The following is a 13,682-nucleotide window of genomic DNA, read 5'->3' as shown; positions in this document are numbered from 1 at the left end:
GGCTAATTGAAAAACAATTTGGAGACAGAAAATAGGGTTTCATGTTTTCATGAAAAGTGGTGTATTTCTGTACCCTCGGTACCTCATGGGAGTTTTAGTTTGATTGCCTCATGTTCTCCTCTATGGGCCAGGCTCCCTAGCCAGACTACATTTCCCATAATGCACCATGGCCAGGGACTCTCATGATGTACCGCTTTCTCTCTCCAAGAGGGAAGATGGTGGTTCATCATGGGAGATGTCGTCCAACTAGGGAGTCCGGCCTACAGATGAGAACGAGCACATGAGGCACTCAAACTACAGCTCCCATGAGGCACAGTGGGAGGCAGGGGCGGCTCTAGGAATTTGGCCGCCCCAAGCACGGTGGCATGCCGCAGGGGGTGCGCTGCCAGTCCCACGGCTCCGGGGGACCTCTTGCAGACGCGCCTGCGGAGGGTGCGCTGGGAGGGTGGCAGGCGGCTCCGGTGGACCTTCTGCAGTCATGCCTGCGGGAGGTCCGCTGGTCCTGTGGCTCTGGTGGACCTCCCGCAGGCATGACTGCGGAAGGTCCCCCGGAGCCGCCTGCCGGCAAAATGCCGCCCCAAGCGCGCGCTTGGCGTGCTGGGGTCTGGAGCCGGCCCTGGTGGGAGGACAGTATTTCCAAATCCTAGCATTTCCATTTTCCAACAAGCTCTAGCAGTAGCCATTTTTCATTGAGTTCAGAGCAGATTGCGTCAGAGGAGACCCAAACACACTGCACTCACTCTTTGAGACGCTGACTTTTATCCTTCCCTCATTTATAGTCCTCGTACAAATTAAAGGTCACTGAAATTGAAAGAACAGGGCTTCTCTTTGGGCATGGAAAAAATCTAACACCTTTTCTCATTCTCATAGCAGTCTGACACCTCAGACCCAAGTAACAAAGCCAATAAAAACACCGTTGATCGAATCAATCTTGCAAGTCAGAGAGCCCCAGAAGGAATAAAGCTAAGTAATGAACCAGAATTCATATGCATGTAACTTCCACTGCGTTCCTGCAGCCCTTGGTGTGTGGCAGGCGTGTTGAGCATACCATTGCTATTCATCAGCCCCTCAGCCATTCACTAGGCTGGTCTAGCCATTGTCTCATTGAGGCCCTGCAACGCTGCAGTTAGAAAGCCACAGAAACAAACTACCACAGGTATGTCATTTACCCTTATCACCTGGGGTTCTTTTCCAGTCCTTTTGGCCTGAATTCTCAGCCAAGCGTAGGCTCCTTTCCATTGCTCAGGCCTCAATTTACACCTGTGTTAAGGTCCCGTTGCATTTCTAGCATGCACAGCGGGGTGTCAGTGTAACTGAGAATCACACCCTCTGTCGTAGAGAAACAGGAAGTGCATAGCACAAAGAGGTTGGAGGTGAGAGGATGGGGAAAGTGGACGGTGCTGGGGATAAGGCATCAGTCTTCTCCCGCTTATCACCTCCAATCCAGGTCAGCTGTGATTAAAAGTTGCCCCTCTCTGTTAGCCTATCCACAGTACAATGAGTCCGTGATTTTAGTGCAGAACCTACTAGTCACGTATCCACACTGGTGAAACCACCACCGCAGCTGCCTTCTTTACACGCATTTTCATTAGAGTCCAGGGATGTAGCTGGCTTCCACTGCCTTTGAAACCCAAGGGGAGGTGGAAATTGATGGCTGACAAATGAGAAAAGGCAAACGCAGGGCAAAGGATAATGCTGCAAACAATGGGGCTTTGATACAGGAGAAGGACAGGGGATGTTTTGACAGTGATACTCTTCAAGTACATCTACGCTGCAGCTGGGGGCAAGCCACCCAACCCGGGTAAGCAGACCCGCGCCAGCTCTGCTTGAACTAGTGCCCTAATGCAGCAGGGGTGGTAGCTCAGGCTAACCTAGGGTGACCAGCCGTCCCCATTTTATAGGGACAGTCCCGATATTTGGGGCTTTGTCTCATATAGGCTCCTATTACCCTCCACTCCCTGTCCCGATTTTTCACACTTGCTGTCTGGTCACCCTAGGCTAACCTCCAAGCGTGGACCCAGGGGGTCGAGCACCCTTGGATTCAGGCAGCCTGACCAAGATGCAACATCCAGAGTGCTGTTTTTAGCCTGCTAGCTCGAGTGAGTCTGTCTACCCAGTCCCAGCTGCAGTGTGGACGTCCCCTTCCTGGCCAGAGTGTAGCTGATGCTAATCAGGCAGGCGAGAGGGGAGGCTAGGTGTCTTTATTAGGGTAAAAGGAAATGTGGTGTCTTTGCTAAGTAAGAGCTGACTAGTGTTACTGCGTAAGTCAATGGCAAAATGGGCAGCACAGCGCCTTACGTTTATAATGCAGATGGTGGTTGGGGGAGGGGACGGGGGTTTCTTTTAAAAGGCCCTTTTAATGGTATTGGGCCAAAATAGTTCTAGTCACTTTGATCTGGGCTGTCTGAACTTTGCCCCCTCCCAGAGGGGATAAGGCTAATGAATGATCTGTGGAGCTCTGCAGCCCCCCCCACCCCCCACGCACAGCTGTTCAGTCTACATGGAGAAAGGAATAATAAGTCTTAGCCGTCAGCTGCACACAGCATGGCCCTTCTCACACCCTTTGCATTCATGATTCTGTGTGCTCGCGAGCAGGCAAGGGAAAGAACGGGGGTTTGCTGCACCCCCAAAGCAACATTGGGTCAGATCCATTCCAGGGACCTCACTGGAGCCACACCACGGGGGGCCTTGCCCTGCCTGTGTTTATAGGGGAGTTCTGACCCAGATTTTAGGTTGATTATGGGGAGGAAATGAGATTTTACAAAACTTACAGAAATATTTTTTTTCCAGTGGGGAAAGAGGGTTGTTTTTTTTTAAATTTGTTTTCAAGAGACCCTATGCCTCTAAAGCCTTTGAAATGCAGGCATTGGGCTAGTACATCATTATTTGTTACTGGTTAATTCATGGTGTCTAGAACTGTGCCAGGTGCTTCACAGGCAACCAAACAAGATGCAGTTCCTGCCCCCAAACAATTTATCATCCCGGGGCCTAATCCTGCAACACTGCTGATATCAAGGGACTCAAGTAGGATTCTTCAGAGTAGCAAACACTCTGGCCTCAATCCTGCTCTGTTCAGTGGGGCGGCAGGAGTTACCCAGACAGAGCAGCTTGCAGGATCGGGGCCTTTATTGAGTAAGAAATGTTTGTGGGGTCAGACCCTGTTCCTCAGGCTGATACCCAGTAGAAAGGTGATGGAGTGAAGGAGGATGAGAGTTAAAGAAAGGAATGCATGAGAACTGGAAAGTGAAACTGACTAGAAACAAAAGTGGTCAAAATAAATAATGCTTAGAGGGTGAGATTCGTGCTTGTGCAAAGAGCCGGCACAAGACCTATGCTAGGGTGACCGGATGTCCCGATTTTATAGGGACAGTCCTGATATTTGGGGCTTTGTCTTATATAGGTGCCTATTAGTCCTCAGCCCCGTCCCAATTTTTCATACTTGCTACCTGGTATCCTGACCTATTCCCCATTCTCTGGTATATGGAAAACTGTGACTTTAATTTGTAAGGGGTTCTTGCAGGCAGGGGAAGCATGTGATCAGAGTTGGGCTGCAGACAGCCTATAGCAAGCTAGGGCACCAGTACGGGGGCGAGGGTGTCAGGGGGCCATGGCCCCATCACTTTTTACTGGCCATAAAGGCGAGCGACAGGGAGGGGAAAGAGAGGAGCGACCGGCGTGGGATCTTGGGAAGAAGAGGCGGCATGGGAGCAGGGTCTCGGGGGTGGGAAGGGGCAATGCAAGGCAGGGTGCTTGGGGAGAAGGGGTGTGTGAGGGTGGGGTCTTGGGGAATGGGCGGTGTGGGGGCAGAGCCATGGTTTGGGCACTGGTGGCTCCCCACTTTTAGGGAACTTCCACTGCTCCTGATAGTAAGGTGGGGTGAGTTGTGCCTCTCAGTTTTAGGGAGCAGCCTGCTTTGTCTCTCTGTGGTTTGGCGTTCTTGCGTGGTGTCGTTAGGAGTTCTAAGACACGCAGTCGTGTTACGTTGCAATCTTCCTGCAAGAGTATTTTATATTTTTATCCAATTTGTCTGTGCTGTGCAACATCACACGTTGAAGAGCAGGTAAGTGGGTCCTGGACCTTGTGCTGGGCCAATGCACCGGGATGAATTTGGCTCACATAGGGCTTGTCTACAGTACTGCTTAAGTCGAGGTAAGTTATGTCACTCAAGGGTGTGAAAAAGCCCCCACCCCGAGTAAATTACATCGACTTAAAGAGGTGTTCCCACCGCACTGTGGGTACGTCCACACTACCCACCGGATCGGTGGGTAACGCTCGATCTGTCGGGGATTGATTTATCACGTCTCGTCTAGACGCGATAAATCGATCCCCGAACGCGCTCCCCATCGACTCTGGAACTCCACCAGGGTGAGAGGCGGAAGCAGAGTCGACGGGGGAGCCGCGGCCGTCGATCCCGCGCCGTAAGGACAGGAGGTAAGTCAAATAAGTTACATCGACTTCAGCTACGCTTTTCTCGTAACTGAAGTTGCGTATCTTACATCGATACCCCCCACCCCCAGTGTAGACCAGCCCTGTGTCATGGGAGACGCTCTCCCATCGACATAGCTTCTGCCTGTCATTGAGGTGGAGTAATGACGCCGATGGGAGAGCGCTCTCCCGTTGGCACAGTGCGGCTTCCCCAGCTGCTCTACTTGGTAGTGTAGACTCGCCTGTCATATAAGCAAGACTGACTATTTGATTTCCATTGGCCAAGCTGAGAGAAATGCAAAAAGGAAACAAACAGCATTAAGCCACGTGGGAAACAGGAATTTTCCTTTTTTAACATATACGAGGCCAGGTCCTCAGCCGCAAAACCTCGCTGACTGCAAGGGAGCAAGCTGAGGATCTGGCTCAATATTTTTTAAACCGACATTGTTCCTTTAAAAGATAAATCAACCCTTTGGAAGCTCTCTCCGCCTCACACATACTATCTACCTCCCACCCCGGGATAAAAGATTCCCCACGCATAATAATTGGCCAAAATGGAAATCACACATATTTTTCCCTAAGGTATGCACAGCCGAGCATCTGTGGTCTCAGCTGGGAAGTTCAGTTTTCATTTTGCCATTCAGCTCCGTGCTCAATAGAAAATGCAAGAAGGACAAAAACTCAGAGGGCAAGGGAGGGTAAAATCGCGGGCGGCTAAAAGTTCCTTTTAATCTGGGCTCCGTCCTCCTGCTTCTGAAAGGAAATGGGGTCTTCATTAAAGCCAGAGGAGAGAGATGGAAACCTAGGTGTGTCGGGCTGGAGTGGTTTGTCGAGATAAGATTGTATTTTCTGAGCCAAGAGCTGGAGCTTGGCTGTTCTATCAGGAAGGGGTGGGCTTAGGGGGGTTGGAGATGTTTAAAGTTCGTAGGACATCAGGAACATGAGGGGCACGAAAAGCCGCCTTCTCCGCGGCGGTCTGATTAAGTTACATACGCACAAATCCAAGGAAGGAGGCAGGCGCCGGAACAGCAGAATGAGCCTAATTGGTTTTCCCTTACCTTCCGCTCCGCAGAACCTCTCCTGCTGCAGCGCTGTGTGCGTTTGTTTCTCGGTGGCCGACGGGTGGTTCTTTCTGAGCGTGAGATGGAGGGACAGGAGGGAAAATCCACTTTACGGATTTTCTTAGGAAAGAGGCTCAGAGTCAAAACCCAGCTGGAAAATGTCAGCCTGACACGTAGCTATGATAATACATACGCGGACCTAGGGTGTGATCCTCTTCTCATTACACCAGGGTGAGTAACCCCAGTGAAGGCAATGGGGTGACAGTGGTATAAAACAGAGGTATGATCAAAATAAGATCCAAAGTCTATAAATGTGTGTAATAATATTCACATGGGCTTGTGTAAATGGATGGGGCATACTGGTTAAAACACAGTTGCAGGTGCAAATCATGTGTGAAAAATCACTAGGATCACTAGCTTATTCACACAATGCAAATTGTGTAAATCTTTCTTCAAGTAGCACAGCACCACAGAGTCTGTATCCTTTCCAAGCCCGTGTCTTGAAGGGTGATGTCAGAAATGACCCTGAGAGAATTATCAAAGGATGGGAAATGTTAGGGGAGTAAGACATGCCATGGATGAGACTGGCAAAAGGTTGTCAGTTGATAGATTTTAATCATAGATTATCGGGGTTGGAAGGGACCTCAGGAAGTCATCTAGTTCAACCCCGTGCTCAAAGCAGGACCAATCCCTAAATGGCCCCATCAAAGATTGAACACACAATTCTGGGTTTAGCAGGCCAATGCGCATCCGGTGTACATCCTGTGACGGGGAAGTTTAATCTGCCACACAGCAATATACCATGGCCACAAAGAAGAAAAAGGGAACACAACTGGCATCCTGCTGTCTGCGATAGCTGAGGCTGAGTGTATCTGAAGTTCATGGAGGGGATGCCAGCCCAAGGAGACCACTGAAGTGTGCTTGGTCGTATTTTTGCACATCTGCACAATCGACTGTGCAAAGCAACTCAGCTTGTTGTCACTAGTGGGCAGGACGTGGTTTGTGGGTGGAGCTTGGAGGAGTACCACCCACCTCTTTCCTCTCCCTTTGCAAGCCCTGAACCGAAGGGCCCTTGGATGGCTCAGGTCATTACTAATAGGGGTGGTGAGCCAAGGGGGCTAATTCTATTTGTGCTCTAGTTTTGCACTAGTGTAGCTCTATTGACTTCAGATTTATCCCAGTGTAAGTGAGAGGACAGGCCCTTTAAATCCAGAGCTGATTGGTAGAGATTGGTGGTTGTTAGCATCTGATGTCCACCTGACAGACTGCATGCAATGAAGAAGGGAGTCTCGGTCCAGTTGCTAAAGGATAATTAAAACATCACTGCAGTTTGCAGTACCTGACAGGCATATCATCAGCCTCAGAAGAGAGGGCAAGGTCTGGGTGGACCACGGAGACAGACCTCCCCTCTCCTCCAGAGAGCTGGATTCCAGCAGAGCAGCACTGCAGTGGGGCATACAAGCAGGCTGGAAAGGAAAGATTTTTCCCATCCCACAAGAGATTTCAAATTTTATTCCCATACCAAATCAGGACAAAATGCCAAAATCTCAACCATTTTTGCAAACCAAGAAGAACATTTTGGATTGGCTCAGTTGGAAGGTTTCATTCTGACCTTTTTAAAAAAAAAAAAAAAGACATTTTTTATTTAGTCCAGATTAGCTACATTTGTGAAACAAAAAGTCTTTTTCAAATGGGAAAATGTTTTTTCATTTCTAAAACGTTGGAATGGGACATTTTTGACAATTTCCAAACGTTTTCGAATGGCGTTTGTTGAAACTGAACCTTTCCCGAAGTTTAGACAAATCGACATTTAAAAAAAAATGTTTTATCAGAAAATTCCTGTCCAGTTTGTCATAAGTAATGTACTTGTAACCCACATCCACCTGGGGGTGCCCTGTGCCTCTATAGTTCTGGCTGGGCCACTACCAGAGAATGGTCTTGACTAATAGAGTCACTTCTTTAAGCTCCAGGTCACAAGTTCAAACCCCGCTGCTGCTGCCCACCCACCCGGTGTGTCTTGTCACAAGTGAGCGGGTGTGGGTTACACTTGCACTGCTTGGGCCCTATTTGTTCTGTACAGAAACAGAGAATTGCAGTGTCCAGGACTGTCAATTTGGCCTCTCTCAAGGACGCGCTGTTCTGCTGAGTTAAAGACAGAGAGAGAAAAAACCCCTAATCAGAGGCACTAACAAAAACATGTGGTTGTGCACCTGCTGGAAGGCTTTAAAAAGCTATGGGGTGTGCAGTGCCGTTCTGGGAAAAGGTCACCGGCAGAGCAAGTGTGAGGAATTAGTCAGCTGGGTGTGGGGGGAGGAAGCAGGAGAAGAGGAGGCGAAATGAGCAGCCCTGGGAGCAGCGTTATCCGACTGCAGACTTTAGAGGGAAGAGCAGCTGGAGGCTTCAGCAATTCCTCCTGTTTTCCTCTGTATTTCATCTTGCCACAGGGTGGATTTTGAACGATGCAGAAAGGGGGCGTGGCCTATGGGGCGGGATTGTGGGTACGGCCCAGGAGCGGCAGTCGGGAGCCCTGGGTTCCATACCTGGCTCTGGGACTTTGGGCAAGTCATGTCAGACTCTGTTTCTCAGCCTTCACCTGTGTAAGACAAGGGTAATGAGTGGCCTGTCTCACACGGGGGATTGTGAAGGTTAACAGATGCTTGTCAGCATAGGTGTTGACTCTGGGGGTGCTCCAGCCCTAGAGCACCCATGGAAGAAAAATAATGGGTGCTCAGCACCCACCAGCCACCCACCGATCAGCTGTTTGGCGGGTCCCACGGATCAGCTGTTTGGCGGCGGGCAGGAGGAGCTTTGGGGAGCGGGCAGAGCAACCGTGGGCAGAGGTGGCGCAAGAGTGGGGCTTGGGGGAAGGGACGGAGTGGGGGCCAGGCCTTGGGGCAGAGTGGGGGTGGAGCCCATCTGGAAAAATGAAAGTCAGCGCCTGTGCTTGTCAGGTGCTTTGAGATCTCCTGGGAGAGACACCTTGAAAGCTTTAGAATTGTGTGATGTTGCCAGGGATCCATTTAATTTATTGAGAAATAAAACATGAGATGGCCATTATTTCTGGCAGTGATTGGAAATCGAACGTCAGGTGGCCAGGTCACTCCCAGGAGCCCTGGTTTCTAATCGCAGCTCTGCCATAAATCTCCTGTGTGACCCCTCTCTGTTTCTGTGGTTTGAGCCTTTAGGGGCAGAGGCTGTCTGTCGCGGGGCATTCAGGAGACAGCTGCTACTGTGATACAAATTATAAGAGGCGCGAAGAGTTCTCCAAGGCCTCACAGGGGGTCCGTTTCAGAACTAGGAGTAGAACTCAGGTGTTCCTGGCTCCCAGTCCTGTGTGCAGACCTCTCTTGTGATCAACATGCCTGTTTTCTTTTTAATGAGAAATGCAGCTTTCATCTGTGGTAGCTTAGCTTTCCCTGGCGACAAGCACATGTTCATCTCAAGCCAGACTTGTTTTGCTGTAAAAGCTGTCAAAGAGTATGGCCTGTACCACCGCTGTCACCCAGGGATAAGAGTGAGACACGTGTGAACAAAAGTGTTTGTGTAACACTCAGACACTATCCCGCATTCAAAAATTGGGGTCAAGAACACCCTTACCTATGTTAACTTCACCAGCCCTCTTCTCCTGAATGTCAGATGCAATAAAATAGTTCCCCAAATGCCAGACTGAGCATAAAGGATATTATAAACCTAATGGAGCACGTTCATAGTTCTAATTGCAAGTAAAATACCAGCAAATGACTGAATACTTCAGCAGGGTAGTTTAGTAATTACACTGGGATGTGAGAGGCAGAATCAGGTTTGCTGCCAAGATGAGCTGAAGCTCGTTACAAGCAGAGCAGGAAGGGGCTTTTACAAATGGATTTTGGGGGAAGCAGGGAATATTAGCCAGCAAATGCTGGAATAAATTACAGAGGATGTGACCTCAGCATCTGCAGCCTACCAGAGTTCTAGCTCCCTAGGCAGACCCACACGGGAGGGGTCTTCTGTAGGCGGTGTGATAACGGGTAGGGTTGCTTGAAGAAGGGGCTTTCGTATGAGTTACTCTGAGGTCACTAAAATTCAGTCATTCTGAGCTCTGCCAGGTGGCAGGGTTGGGATGTGAGTCTACAAGCTTGACAAGTGCTTTGTAACATCGTTGTTTCTAGTCTGACTGTAGTACAGTTTCTCCATTCAAAACGGACAGGAATATATATATTAATTAACCAGGCTAGCTGGCCGGCAGTGGTTAGGCAGTGGTTTCAGTACACCACATGCTGACCAGTTCTCATTGTTTCCTTGTGCTCCTCTGTTTGTCTGTCCATATCCGCCTGTTGTCTCTTGTCTGATACTTGGATTGAAAGCTCTGTTCTGTGATTGTACAACACCCGGCACAATGAGTCCTGGTCCATGACCAAGGATTCTAGGTGATACTAGCATGCAAATGATAAATAATAATAATTATACCTGGAACCCATGGGCAGGGCAGGTGATGAACATTTTGTGTGTGTGTGTGTATAAGTACAGCGTTCTGGAAAATGTCCAACAGCTGAAATGCCACTAATGCTACTGCACTGGTGCTGACAATGCCAGCAGGGCAAATATACGTGTGGCACAGATGGCCTCCGCTTCAGGCTTCTATCCCCAGGCTAGAGTAGGGGGAATCCAGCTGCCAAGCTACCCTAGCTCTTCCACTGTTGCTACCATGGTGGTGTCAATGGAATTGTGGTGCTGGGAAATTTCCCCAAATAGTCCAGTGTAGACACAGCCAAGGCGTGTTACAAGTGCACTAGGTTGTAATTGCCTGAGGCCAGGTCTACACTACAGAATTACTTCGGTATAACTGCGTCGCTCAGGGGTGTGAAAAATCCACACCCCTGAGCAATGTGATTATACTGACCTAAGCACCAGTGTAGACACTGCTGTGTCGGCAGGAGGGCTTCTCCCACCAACACATCTACCACCTCTCATGGAGGTGGATTAACTACGCCAGTGGGAGACCTCTCTCCAGTTGTTACGTATAGTGTCTTCATTAAAGCGCTACAGCATCACAGCAGTGTTGGGGCAGCGTTTTAAGTGTAGATATGCCCTCAAAAGAGTATCAAACAGGATTACAAGCCCTAATTTGGACAAAGTGTATTAGGTTACAGTTGACAGTGTTCATAGAATCATAGAATATCAGGGTTGGAAGGGACCTCAGGAGGTATCTAGTCCAACCCCCTGCTCAAAGCAGGACCAATTCCCAACTAAATCATCCCAGCCAGGGCTTTGTCAAGGCTGACCTTAAAAACCTCTAAGAAAGGAGATTCTACCACATCCCTAGGTAACACATTCCAGTGCTTCACCACCCTCCTACGCAAGTCGTCTGACTATTTCATTGAACTCTGTGGGAGATGCTCAGTCTATGAGATCAGTTGCAAGAAATAGGAGGCATTGCTGGGTCCCTGCAACTCCCCCTTAAGGATGTGCATATTTACAAGGATGCCCTTTACAACTCTGTGTGCAGTAGGCCATTGTCTATAGTGGCCTCTGGGGTTGGGGGGAGCTCAGAGAACCTCACAAGCTAGATACTACATGGACAAGCACAGTACAGACCTCTGCATAGACGGAAGAAGTAGTGTTGGGTCTGGTCTGTACTCAGAGAAAGGGGTGTTGTGTGGACAAATACATGAAGGATTATGAGGAGCTCAAATACTACAGGGATGAGGCCAGAGAAGTATCTGAGAGAGAGACAGACAGATGGGTATGGGGACGGATGGATAGATGTGTATGGGTGTTGTTCTTCCTACCAATGCTCCAATGTGGTGCTTAAGGGCCCACTGGCTTTCAGATGGGATAGAATTCGGTGATATCAAGCGCTGGCGTTTATTAAAGCTTCTGCAAAATCAATGGTGTGTTCGCTCTGGCATCCTGGCTGTGTTCCAGCTGGTGTAATTATATCTCTCCTCCCCAAATTCCTCTTAGTTTCTATTAGACATAATTTTCTTCTTCACTTCCTGACCCAAACAGCTGCATAGGTTTGTTGTGCAGTGTTGATTAAACAGTTGATTCCTATAGATGGTTGTCAAGTGCTTATGGATCCTTTGGGATCTGAGCACTGGTGAAATGGAAGATATTAATAGAATTAATGGGTTAATTCCCTGCTAACAGCAAGTGCCGCAGTAGAAGTGAGTCTAATGAAAACGCCTATATTCCCTAAACTGTTCCATTTGCAGCAGATGATTCACCCGCTGCTCCCTTCAAACAGCATTAACGAGATTAAAAGCACATTTGCTAAATGTGCATGATCAAGGGGTAAGGGAAGCTGCAATTAGCTTTTGACAAACCTTGCACTGCCAGCTTCCCGCCCTGGTGGGGCACCGCCGTGTGCAGAGCTGTGCAGCTTTGGCTTCTGTCCCTGGGCTAGAGCAGGGGGAATCCAGCAGTGACTGTTGGGTAGCCTTTGTCGCAGAGGGATATGAAAGGCGGGAATCTTGTCTAGTGGTTAAAGAATGGGTTTGTTTGGATAAGGCTCTCCTCCCCCGCACCCTCACAAGAACATAAGAACGACCATACAGGTTAGATGAAAGGTCCATCTAGCCCAGTATCGTGTTTTCTGACAGTGACCAGTACCAGCTGCCCCAGAGGGAATGAACAGAACAGGGAATCATCAAGTGATCCATCCCCTGTCGCCCATTCCCAGCTTCTGGCAAACAGAGGCTAGGGACACCATCCCTGCCCATCCTGGCTAATAGCCATTGACTATCCTCCATGAATTTATCTAGTTCTTTTTTTGAATCCTGTTATAGTCTTGGCCTTCCGTCAACCTCATCAAGGTAGAAGGTGTTAATCTTTGTCTACACTAGGAAAAAGATCAGGATCATCTAACATTAGCTAAACCTGGACTGCCTCAACCTCTTCTCTTTTTTTTTTTTTCCTACTCCGGAGACCTAACCAGACTCAAAGCTGAGTTCTTTTCCTTTCCTTCAGCACTGGCTTGCCATTTGAACTTGTAACCTCTCTGTGCCCTAGATTCCCCATCTATTAAGTGGGAAATAATGAAACCTACTACCCAGGGCTTTAAGAATTAATGTTTGGAGAACACTTGGAGATCTGTGGGTAGAAGGAGCTAGATATAGTTTGGATTTAGAGCTAAAAATATTCAGGATTACGGTGTTCAGCCCTGTCTCCAGTAAGCATAAAGTATTGTCTCCATGGGGCTTCCTTTTATCCAGGGCTGGCTCCAGGCACCAGCCGACCAAGCACGTGCTTGGAGCGGCACCATGTAAGGGGCGGCCAATCTTTGGGTGGTGGGGTGGCGCTCGGGGTTTGGGTTTTTTTGGTTCGGCGCGGCGGCGGCGCTCAAGGGGTTTTTTTGTTTGTTTGTTTCGGTGGGGCGGCGCTTGGGGGTTGTTTGTTTTGGCAGGGCGGTGCGGCGCTCGGTGGGGCAGGGCGGTGCTCGGGGGGGTTGTTACGGTGGAGCGGCGCTTTTTTGTTCTTTGGGTTTTTTTTGCTTGGGACGGCAAAAAAGTTAGAACCGGCCCTGCTTTTGTCACCAATGGGAGGCAGCTACATTTGGAAGCATTTGTGGTGTTTTCCGTTGAGTGTTCAGTGGCCTAGCAGGAAGTGGGATTCAAGACCAGCACTGGCTAAAATAAATGTCAGCTTAGACGTCAAGGGCTTAAACATCAGTAGATAGTGTAATATAGACTGATATTGTAGCCAAGCTGATACAATAGACCCTGTAATAATGTAGTGATGCAAATACTATAGATGTATTGGATACAAATACTATAGATGGTTTTGGGACTCCTGCAGAATGAAAGAAAAAGCATTTAGGAACGTATGCCTAATAAGGGAGGCGGGTGGTCCAACCTTTTCAGTGACATGGGCTAGGGGCATAGCACGGGCAACATACAGAAACAAAATGGCGTCCTCTGCACAGCGCAACTTTGTGTAACCTGCACTTCTCCTGGGTGTGGTGCTCTGTCCCCTCTGATGGCACTGATCCCACGTAGAGAGAGATCACTGAGTCTGCTCCACAGCTTTAGCTACCAGCCACATGGCTTTTAGCTCATGCATTTAGCTCCAGAGGTCCCAGGTTCTCCTCCCGCCCATGACCAGGGTCTGTCAGTGTTAAGCACCAGCTGTGCAAGGTCCCACTGCATAGAGGATGCCATCTGGTAGCATAAAATGGCAGGGGCTGGACAGAATTGTCCCAAAGGCCAGATCTTGCCA

At 49.1% G+C, this 13,682-nt stretch overlaps 1 protein-coding gene across 4 annotated transcripts in view; it reads left to right on the top strand.

Annotated features, from left to right (window-relative positions):
• The window catches only part of GFRA4 (GDNF family receptor alpha 4), a 211,174-nt gene that overhangs the window by 116,797 nt on the left and 80,695 nt on the right, over positions 1 to 13,682 (top strand). The window contains exon 1 of one of the 4 annotated variants that reach the window (XM_045019536.1): positions 1,095 to 1,156. The exons of the other annotated variants lie outside the window; for them this stretch is intronic. The gene's annotated coding sequence lies outside the window, so the exon portion shown is untranslated. Of the gene's footprint in view, positions 1 to 1,094; positions 1,157 to 13,682 lie in introns of those variants that run through there. 4 annotated transcript variants of the gene reach the window in all.

Source organism: Mauremys mutica, chromosome 5 (genome assembly GCF_020497125.1).
Source record: "Mauremys mutica isolate MM-2020 ecotype Southern chromosome 5, ASM2049712v1, whole genome shotgun sequence".
In the NCBI taxonomy this organism is placed as follows: domain Eukaryota; kingdom Metazoa; phylum Chordata; order Testudines; family Geoemydidae; genus Mauremys; species Mauremys mutica.
The sequence above is the reverse complement of the archived record's forward strand: the minus strand, read 5'-3'. Positions and strand labels throughout refer to the sequence as shown.